Below are 11,488 nucleotides of genomic sequence, written 5' to 3'. Positions count from 1 at the left end.
TGCAACTGATATATAGAAAAGACTTTTCAACCTGAGAAAAGAGCCTGTACTTTTTAAACCAAGAAAAACTTTAATAATTTTTTTTTTAAAAAAACCATAAGCAACTGAAAATGTTACCGGTAAATCTATACCACATAAGTAGAGGGCAGCTCCTGGTTATCCCTCTGCTGAAATGAATGAGCCCATGGATGGTCCCATTGAAACTGATGGTTCCATTTTAGGTAGTTATTACTTAAGTTACTACACTAATGTTTCTTCATTTATCTGTTTTGCCTCTATGCAACCAATATTATCAGAAATGATTCACATGTATATTTTCCCTAGACTAATATATTCAAGGTTATGTCTGGGCAAGTGCTTATTTTGCCTATGTGTGCAACAATTTATGATAACTTGTTTAATTATTGTTATTATCTTCATCATTAATATTTTCAGGCTGTCCTTCAACAAATGTTCTCAGGGTGGTATATAAAAACACATTAAAATACAGCGTAAACCCACCAATTAAAATCATGACATTATCCAGCTCATGAATCAATTACAAAAAAGTATCAATACAGAATTTGTAGGGATCAGAAGCAGGCCATTTATGGTTGACATTATCTTTTGTGTTTCTTGTAACCACATTTTATTTATTTCTAAATGTCACCTTTCAAAACATAAGTTTTCTTGAGGCCGCTTACAATCATTATCACAGACACACAAAACCCACACCAAAATAAAGCCAATATCTAATGTTTTTAGAGCTGAAATGCTTCTTAATGCTTCCTATACCAGCCCAACCATCTAAGTAAACCACTGAAACAGCATAAGCAATTTAAAACAATGCCTAGGAACTCATTTGCGAAGTGACCTTGAATGTACAAACCTTCTGATCAAAACCGTTATGAGGTATGTGTAAACCAGGCTGAATCCAACTCTTCCTTTCTAAAGACCATGGGGACCAGAGAGATTTAAAAATGCAAGTTTATTTGCTCTTTTCTTTCCAACCGATATGCACTTATTCCCAGTTCCAAGGGATAGAGATCCTGGGAGTACTTGTGGAACATTGCCCATCTTTTAATGATCACATCAGAGCTTTTGCCAGGCTGACATTTGATTACCTCAGAACAGTGTAACGCTGCATTAGCACCTCTCGCAAATGGATGTTGGATGGCTTATCCATGTATTTGCAACATCCCAGCTGTATTACTGCAAGCTTCTCTGGAGGTTTTCCAGAAGGGAGCACCCAGCCAGCTACTGCGCACAAAGGATTCCTGTTCTGACTCAGGAATGTGTCTAAATCACTTTGCATGTAGTGACTTTTCAAATGGTTTTTGTGCATTTTTCTCCCTCAGAAAGTGACTATGTGGTGCAGCAGATTGCCTCTATCATCCTTCATCTCTGGAAATGTAAGCTTCACTCTGGCTCAGGGTTACAAATAAAATGATCTGGGTAATTCGTGGATGGATGCTAGCAGTACAAAAGTGCCACACATCTTAGCATGCTGTCATGGTTGGAAGTCTTGGTGTTGAAAGGAAATGATGATAGACTAGGAGATGGAAGGCAGTTGACCCTATGTGAAGCTAGGAGAATTGCATAGCAACAGGTATGGGAAAACAACTTAATCACCCCAAAGCAGAACATTCCCAATATACCTCAATATACCTCAGTATGCCCCTGAATAATACTTGCTGCTGGGGAAAAACAGAAGAGAGGGATTGCCCTCACATTTTCTGGTTGTGGGATTCTCATAGCCACCTGGTTGGTAACTGGGGGAAATGGGATGCTGAAAAAAATTGGCATTTGGTGTTATCTGGCAGGGGTCTTCTTATGAACGCTGCATGCATACTTTGGGAGTACAATAGAGCCTCTTACTTTGTATGCTGAATGTGTTGATGCAGTGAGGTGGGGTATGGCTGCTGGATATGGAGGAAATAGGGTTAGCCTGAATACCCCTAAGACATCCCTCACACATTCCTTCAATGTTTGTGTCTGGGTGGTGGTGTCCGAAACCCCTACCCCATTCTGTTGCTATGGTGGCTCACAGTGGGAAGGCTGGGCAAGGAGATCTGAATGCTATATTTGGACAACTGAGAAATTCAGATAACTTTGTTACTACAGGCGTTTCATCACCTCACTGCTAGCAATGCTTTGACTACAGCTCCATTCCAGCTTTTAAAAAGAAATGACATTAACTGCAGCATTACAGCATGCAGTCATGTCTGAAATTATTGAAAAAAGATAACAAGTATATTGCATTCTAATCTAATTATCTAAATCATTTAAATTATTTATAAGGGCCGCTTCGAGTCTTTGTTCTAAAAGGTCTTTATAGACTGCACATAATTTAGTGTTCACACAGTTGAGACTCGGAGGAAACTTAAACAGTTCTCTTCTCTCTCCCCCCCTTTTAATGCTCTGCAAAAGAAAAGAAACTCCACTAATTGACAGCTTAATTGCCCCTATAACTGTTGATTCTTAACCTTATTCCAAATACGATTTGAGTAAAGAGAACAATTCAGCACAATGTTCCATGTGCAACTGGTTTTGTGAAGCTGCCATAGTAACAAGGACAGAATCTGAACGTGCTTTTCTTCTGAAGGCAAACCTTGATCTTTTATGGACATTAGGCGTGATGGAGCCAGAAACAAAGTGCTTGCAGTCGGATTGGTTTAGCTCCCCCAAGAGAATTCTCGTTGCTGCTTGCTTGGCACGAAGAAATGAATTTTCACTGAAAGTTTCAGACACTGTGTGTGTTTCCTTTTAATGCTTCCAGTAGGAGTCAGCAGGTTTTGTGTGTGAACGTTTATCATTCCTTATTAAATTTCTTAGTCGCCTTTTTCAATAAAGGCCCGGGGCGACTTACAGAAAATATAAAGTACACAAAAAATTGAAACACCATTGAGGAGGTTGAAGGTGGGAGAGACGTTGTGTCAGGTAGGTAAAGGTAAAAGGTAAATGATGCCTGGATGGTTAAGTCCAGTCACAGGTGGCTATGGGGTGAGGCGCTCATCTCACTTCGGGCTGAGGGAGCTGCCATTCATTCACAGTCAGCTTTCTGGGTTATGTGACTAAACTTCTTCTATTTCAGCAGAACACAGTGACGGAACCAGAGCACACGGAAATGCCGTTTACCTTCCCACCACAACGGTACCTGCTTATTTACTTGCACTGGTGTGTTTTTGAACTGCTAGGTTGGCAGAAGCTGGGACAGAGCAACGGGAGCTCACCCCGTCATGCAGATTCGAACTGCCGACCTCCTGATCAGCAAGCCCAAGAGGCTCAGTGTAAGGCTTTATAAGTTAAGACCAAATTTTTGAATTGGGCCTGTAACTATATGAGCAGCCAGTGCCCCTGGGCCAGAATAGGTGGTCTATGGTCCCATTATCTGGTTTACATTATTCTTGAAACTGTGTTCTGCACTAACTGCAGTCACTAAATAATTTTCAAAGAATAATTGCCATTCCCTCACTTTGGAAAGAACCTTTTGGAGCTCCTTGTGATTCTTCTTGGTTTTTACCATGCTGAACAATTTGAGGGGTCTTCAGCAAACTTGATCATCTCACTGTTTATCTCTAACTCTAGATTATTTATGAACAAGTTTAAAAGCCCCAGTCCTTGTATAGATCCCACTTCTAACATGCCTCAACCTTGAGAACTGTTGATTTATTTCTACTTTCTGCTTTTTGTGCTTTATCCAGTCCAAGCACACAATGTCTGTTGGATCACTCCCATCCACTCTAAGAATTCTAAATGGCACTGTGAAGAGCATCACAATGATGATATTCTGCTATTGTTATCTTTTCTCATTGTCATATAACTGAAAAACAAAGCTAGGGACCCTAAAAATGAGAGACCAGGTTCATTTTGCCTTCTAAAGTGTAACTCTCCTGAAAATGTATTGGGACCCCCAGATGGAGATATCTGTTACCATCTCTATAGACAAAGATTGTTGCATTGAAAGCATGGACGCTAGATAAGAATATCCAACATGGGGTGGTACATGACTCCAGTCAAGCTTGCAAAAATCTATCACTTGCCCGATAACAAATGTTGGAAATGTAAAGAAATTGGGAAATGATCTATAATGAAATGAAAAGGGTATTTAAATATACCTTTCTGAAGAAACCAGAGGCCTTTCTCCTGGGCATAGTTGGCCAATCGGTGTTAAAGAAGGATAGAACTTTCTTTATGTATGCTACAGCAGCAGCAAGAATTCTTATCGCAAAGCATTGGAAGACACAAGACCTACCCACTCTGGAAGAGTGGCAAATGCAATTAATAGACTATATGGAAATGGCGGAAATGACTGGCAGAATCCGAGACCAGGGAGAAGAGTCGGTGGAAGAAGATTGGAGGAAATTTAAAATTTATTTACAGAAACACTGTAAAATTTCTGAATGCTGATGATGTTGAAATGAATTGAAGGGGTTCTAGCAACAAGGTCAAATGTAAGATGGGATTGATAATAGAGAAACTAAATTGGATATGAATTTACTGAACCAATTTTTAAAAAGGGATACAAAAAAGGGAGGCGTGAGGAAGTCAGGAAAACAAGTTAAATAAAGATGAGAAATAAAAAAAGAGGGAGTTTTGTTTTTTCTTTATGTGTTTTACTTTTTCTTTTTGTTCCTTTTTCTTTTTTGTGTTTAATGTTTGTACTTTTGTATTTTGACTTTGTATTTCTCTGTTTTTGTACTTTTTCTGAATCTTTTTTCATTGATAAAACTTAATAAAATATTAATAATAATAAAAAAGAATATCCAACATGGATATTCTAGTAGTGTCTTTTGATTATGCAATGGGCCATTGTTAGAATTGGACAAACATTTATGATCCAATCCCAGGTATTTTGCATATATTCAGGCAAGCTTTGACTGAAAAAGTGAATGATTATCTTTGTCAAACCATTTTTTATTTATATAAAAGGTGCAGGGAAAATCAGTAGCTACCATAAACTCCAAAAGATAAAAGAAAAGATATATAAATATAGAGCAAAGTACTCCTTCATCACCAGCCATTTTGATCTCACAGAATTTCAAAGTTAAGCTTCATTGGACTTTAAAATATTAATAAACGTGTTTGAAGTTTAAAGGTGGCAGATTCCAAAAGGCAGTTTAAGAATTTACATCGTATGCCTGGAAACAGCTAGACACAAGGACAACTCCCTGAGTTGCTTTTTGGTTGCTTCTAATAAAACATTATCTGTTGTGAACACATGTTTATCCTGGTGAACTTTCTTTCAGCTTGACAATATTCACCATACAGGGTGTGAGGTACTGGAAAATCATTTTAAGGTGCAACAGTGTAAAATCTGCGTGCAGCAACATCTAAAATGTCCTGTTCCACTCAGGATGAGATGTGCCCATTATTCTTCACATCAAGCCCATTATCCATAATTCATTCTAATTGAATGCATTTAGAAATGCCATTTCAACATGTTTTATTCCATAGGTCTAGCTACACATTATATTAATGGTATCACTTGCAAATGTGGTATTGTGCTCCTCCACCTTAATTACAGGCATAAGGGGCAATGTTCATTAGGAAAATAAGGTTTAACCTTTCCTTTCATCATGATCACAATGTATATTGCCCCCTATAGGACTGTTTTCTCCCCTAGGCCTAAATACAGTGTGTCAAATAAGAGTTTTGATCTCAACTTCTGTGTGTGTTTGTGTGTAACCTCCCCTTCTGATGCACTGTGTTTCCAGTGAACATTGTTGTGGTCATGGCTGTAACTGAATAGAAAACAAAACATAGCAAGTGACGCAATTAACATCATGTGTTGTTAGCCAAGAGAGTTAACAAAGTTTTAACTTACAGATAAGGTTGCATGTGCACAAGAAACAGGGGAAATACAGAGCTTCTCATGTTACTGTGTTGTGTTTCTTTCCAAGTGTAAAACAACATCTAGCCTGTCAAACAGAGCGAAATTCCTTTACTGCAGTTAGAATAGGAAGCTATCTTGTGCAGCCCCACAATCTCTTCTAAGCAGAAGAAAGTAATCTGAGATCTATGAGGTTTCAAGCAAACCAAAGGTCTAAAGCACTTTTTCTCAAGTGACAAAACTGACAAAAACTTAATGAGCTTTGCTGCTGCACAAGTGTTCTCACTCTAGTTGCCTACTTGCAGCCTGGAAGCCCAAAGTGGTGCAAAATGGGGTTCTATGTGGCTTCAAAGTGGGCAGAAAACATTTAAGCAGTGGGCATAATCAGCAGTGAAGTCAGAGATGAACCTATGTGCTTGAATGAACAGTAGGAGCTCAATTTAATGTATATTTCATAAAGATGTAGCCATGCTAAGGAAGGTTTTGAATCAAGGTTGTCTCTCATTCTGGCCCTTAAATAAAAGAGACTTAAAGATGGTGACAGTGTCTGCTCCATGCCAGCAGCATCAGGAGGCTTCTATGGGTTTTAAAAGTTTATTATGCTTTATTTCTTGGTGTCTATTTCTGTAAAATGCTTTGGAAAGCATTTTGTTTGAAAAACGGTCTATACATTTTAAAAAACGAAGTGACATTCTCTGCTCTGAAAATGAATGCATTAGCATCTTGTGGATGTATGTTCGAAAGCACTTCTACTACACTTAAATGTTACGTTTGTTTGTCTCCTTGCTTTCAATAGTGCAGAATAGGGCCAGCCCAGGATGTTTAGCCACTTCAGGCAAAACAGAAAATGTTGCCCCCTATGGTGTTGACAGGGGCGAAGGAAGGGGTGTGTGGTGGGTGTGATCCGCCCTGGGTGTCACCATTGAGGGGGGTGACAAAATGCCGGGTGGCACTCACGGCAGGGCCTGCAGCGCACCCGAGCCATGCATCTCTCCTGGGAGAGACATGGTGGCTTGGGTGCACACAGGCTCTGCGCTGCCCAAACGTTCCACCCACTGTCTCTCCCCTAGCCGTAGGGTGACTGAGTGGGAGGCAAGCAGGCAGACTCTGGAGGCCCTGCAGTGCACCCCACCCCTCTGGGCAGCTCGCCCTGTGTCTGGGCATGCCACCCCAGGAACCTGAGCAGCTTCCTCCACCACTGGCTGTCGACTCCTGTTGTTCCACAGCCCATCCCTGCCTCTGCCCCCACAGCCTCCCCCAACACTAAAGACATGGTGGTAATGGGCAGTTTGGAGGAGGCTAAGGTGTCAGGCAAGCATAGATGAGGAGGCCATGGGCAGGCATGGAGGAGGCTGGGTCTGCCACCTGTGGCAACTGCCTTACCTCATCTCATCAACTGGTCAGCCCTGGTATGGAAGACGGAAACCACTCTCCCTCTCTTCTTTGCACAACACTTATTTGTTGTTTACTAGAAACTAGGGTGAATCTGTTGCTAAAGGCTTAGCCAAGCTATAGGGTTTTCAACAGAAGACAAGTTTCCCAAGTTCCTTGAGTAGGAAATTGTTCATTTTTATTGTTGTTGGGTTTTGGTTTTTTTGCTTTTAAACCTGTGCAAAGTGCCATGTGTCTTCATGGTAGTATCTACCCACATTCATGCATATATACTGTATAAGGATTGTTCTAATATTCTAACATTACAGGAGAGCTGACATAGGGAAAAGGTTTATTTAGATTTTTTTCAAGGAAAATGAATAGACTATGTCTTATCTTTATGAATCGAAGTATCAAGTAGGTGGCTTGTTTACAAATATGTCTTTCTTTTCAAATCACTAAGCAATTTGTATGTCAGTAGATGATGTCATGACAGTCACAGTCAAGAGATTTCTTTTCCTTTTTTAAAATGTAGGAGTGACAGGAAAAGAGGCTTCATTATTCCCCCTGCTCTCCGCATCCTTCGACGAGACTTTATTATTCTCCCCAATCAATTTGGTACAATGAAAGAAAAGTAAGGAACTCAAATATTGAATTGCAATTCAACAGACGTATTTATAGCTAAATCATAGCCCTGTCAAGTTGCTGTTGGATGGGCACTAATTAATGTTTCTCTTACTTTGTATTCAGTTCTGATCTGTGCAAGGAGCACTAAGGAAAACGTGAACTGATCACAAGGAGTCATTTGTTACTGACAGCATCCATCTTATGTTCACAGATGTTGCTCCACCTGCCCAGGAAGAAGGAAGGGAGGAGCAAGTAATTAGGCAAATCTAAATGGTCACGGGAAGAAGCATCTACAGTAAATGAAGCTAATATTGTTTTCATTTTCCTACAGGCAAAGATGGTGACATGGGATCAAAGAGGGTTAGAATATTATCTGCTGAGGATTTACTTTCCCATAATGTGCAAAAATATGGCTTTTTGAATATAACTTGTAGACTGTTACTTAGAGGTATTAAAGATGATCTGCTCATCCAATGGAAAACAAAAACCGGGGGGGGGGGGGGCAAAGCTTACTCTTCACAAGTGCCAACTGAAAATCTTTGTTCATTCTGAGACAATGAATATTTACAAACATTTTTATTAGAGGAGGGCAATAGAGTAGAGTGGGAAGGAGATCATGCATGTAATTGTTCCAGTGGGGATGTTACAGCAAAATATGCCATCAGCAGAAATAGAGATAGGAATCAGCAACAAAACTGCTTCACCTGGCATGCCTCTCTACAGATGGAAATGTGCCGAAGAATAGCACAGGAAACACCATACCCCATATATTTCCTTAGAAGTGTTCCTTTACCCCAAAGGCCTCACCACCAGTTGGAGAAAATGACTGTGTGGTCAACTAGCCTGGGACTTAGAGAGAAATCCTGCATGTTTTCTGAGCACCTGTTATGAAGTTCTGCAAGGTCTCACTAGTCCTTAACTTCCCAGGATTTCAATGCATTACAATTTCTTTAGGACTTCCCCCCCACCCCCCCACCTTAATTAATTAGGCTGAAACACCCTTCATCTTTTCCACTTCCAAGAAAGGTAAATGTTTGTGACAATCCTACTCTCTTAACATGGGGACAGAGTAACAGTAGGTTTGGAATTACCAGGTGGCAAAGCCTGACTTAGCATTCCAGATTTGTGATAGACCTCCAATGACATTTTACAGACCATATTTGTCTTAGGGTTTGAGTCTTATCAGTGCCATTCAGTTTGAGTGACAAGAAACCACATGAAAGCAAGTCCTGTCAAAACTCCCAAGTCAAGAGGTGCAGCTCAGTCAGACTAGTCCATCACACATAAAATACTGGAGTCCTGATGAGCTTGAAGTCATGTTTGATTTAGCATTCCGTTGATTTCAATGGGACACAGCCATGAGTAGCTTTTCCTGAATTATGCCTGCACGATTAGCTTATAAACAAACAGCATATTCCAAAGCAATCCAATTAGCCTAAATTGACATCATGACTGAGCAAAGACTTCAGTATGGACTACCCATACCCACTTACCATTCACTGGTGCAGAGCAATCCTAAACCCTTATCTGCACTGTTGTGGGGAGGATAGGATGAAGCAGAGATGTCCCTCCTCTGAGTCCCTCTGGGCTCCTCTGCAGTGGGACTAAACACTGGTGACGGCCCTTGCTGTAGTTGCTGAAAGTGTACACTACCACTGATGGTGCTCCCACAGGCAATAGCCATCATCAGGACTGAAAACGGGGCATTACAGGGGAAGGATGAGGGTGGAGGAAGGCTGCCATTGGATCATACGGATCCAAGATTGGTCTATTTACTGGTGCTGGACCTAATTTGAGGCCGTCTACTATATCAGCATGCAGCTGATACAGCCAGAAAGGGAATCAAATGACCACCAACTCTTCCTTCCTGGCTGGCACATGCAGTAGGGCTTCAGGTGCAGTGGTGACTCCACTCCATCCCACTGTTCCTAGTCAGGGCTTTGGATGCCTCCCTTAATGCAACAACAATAGGTCTGGCACCTATGGAAGTTCTTACTTTATTATTGTTTTCTGTCAACATCTCCTGTACAAAAATAAGGATATAGAAAGGAAGACACACTTGCTGGCAAGCTGATGTGTGAAGTTGTCAGGATCAGAATGTTTAACTGCAACGCCTTTCTGACATGCATGCTCTATCCATGCATTTTTTTGGCATGGCAATATGAGTTCTTCCACATGCAAAAATGTTTCCTGCTGGCCAAAGTCTTCCTTCTCGCTGCCTATCTTGCTATTGTTTACAAAACTTGCAACATAAGCAGAATGGTTATACAAGTGGTTGGATATTTAAATGGTTCTTTGTGGTTATTTTTGTGGCAAGTTTTTGTAGTACCCTTGCTGGTGAATTTTCTATTTGCTTTTTGTTCCATTTCTCATTGAGCTCGGATCTGGTCAGTAAATGTTTGTGCAGGAATTAATGTATGCCGTGCCACTGAACGGACTGAGCTTATTTAAATGGATTTATTTGTGTACAGTATAGCTAAGGAAGTGGGAGGGAGTCCTGCCTGCTATTAAGAGGACATTCAGATGGAACGCACCCATGCCTGCTAGATCATTTCATTACAAAATGATATTTGCAACCTATAAATCCTTGCCCTTCTGTAAAGTGTAAAGGTGTGTTGGGTAAAATGTCCCGTGGAGACAGCTAACATTCTGGCTCTATACAAATAATTTTAAATAAACCCAAAGTATTTGCATATGTACACTGCAGATTAAAGGCAAAACAAAATGGCTACACCTCCTAGTACAATCAATGGGGCAGGCTCAGTGTGTGATTAAATAATGAATAAAATATCATTTCACATGATAATGTTATACTGTAAATAATTCCATTTGTTTACTCTATGTCTGGCATTGAAGTTCACCTCCCTTGGAGGTTTCTCTGACTTTTGATGCTGTTTTGTTTTGCATATGTTTATACCACTCAACGTGGCAGTCTGCAAGTATATACTGATAATTCTTTATTTTTGACTAGTGATCATGAAGGGACTATTGTTATGAGTCCCAAACATCACTGGGCTCAGCAGCAGAGTGGCTGGTTGAGATGGAGGAAGAGGAGCAGGAGGAGGATGACATGGCAGGGGGCTGAGGCTGGAGAACAGAGGCTCTCCCCTTCTAGGAGATGGCTACCCCAGCTGAGGATGCATGTCTCCTCTTTTCTTTCTTCCCTCTTGGGAAGAGGAGTGCAGCCATGGAATCGAGGGAGGGCCTCAGCCCACCACTAGGGTTGGAGGAACTGTAGTCAGAAGAGGAGGAGACAACCTGCTCACCGAGGACCTGGCAGAATTCCTGGCAGTGGGAACAGACACAGTCTTCCCTGATGCAGTGCATGTCTGCAGGTTTGGAAATCTCTCCAGGCACAAGACTCTTGTGAATAAGCGCACCTTCCTCTAACTTAAAAAGCTTGGTAAGTGGGCATGCCAACCTATTGGGACATCTCCATTGCTTCCATGGAGTTCTTGCACTGATCTTGGACTTTTTAAACTTGGGCTGCAGCTCCCAAACTGACTAGCCTTGCCTTTCCTGTCACCTAGCCCCAATAGAGATGCTTTTGTGAGTCATTAGCTGTTGCTGAGCCTGTAATTATTCTCTCTGTCAACAAAAAATTCTTTCTTACTCTCAAGTAAATGTCTCTGTCATGGTCTGAGTGGGAGGAAGTTCAGCTATAAATATAATAACAAT

At 40.9% G+C, this 11,488-nt stretch overlaps 1 protein-coding gene across 1 annotated transcript in view; it reads left to right on the top strand.

Annotated features, from left to right (window-relative positions):
- The first annotated feature begins 1,337 nt into the window (after positions 1–1,337).
- The window catches only part of DAB1 (DAB adaptor protein 1), a 573,658-nt gene continuing 563,507 nt past the window's right edge, over positions 1,338–11,488 (top strand). The window contains exons 1-5 of the mRNA XM_083510312.1: positions 1,338–3,269; positions 3,684–3,842; positions 7,719–7,817; positions 8,022–8,105; positions 10,782–11,213. The gene's annotated coding sequence lies outside the window, so the exon portion shown is untranslated. The remainder of the gene's footprint in view (positions 3,270–3,683; positions 3,843–7,718; positions 7,818–8,021; positions 8,106–10,781; positions 11,214–11,488) is intronic.

This window comes from Podarcis liolepis, assembly GCF_965112155.1.
Source record: "Podarcis liolepis genome assembly, chromosome: 6".
NCBI lineage: Eukaryota > Metazoa > Chordata > Lepidosauria > Squamata > Lacertidae > Podarcis > Podarcis liolepis.
Note: the sequence above shows the minus strand (reverse complement) of the source record. Positions and strands in the feature narration are given on the sequence as shown.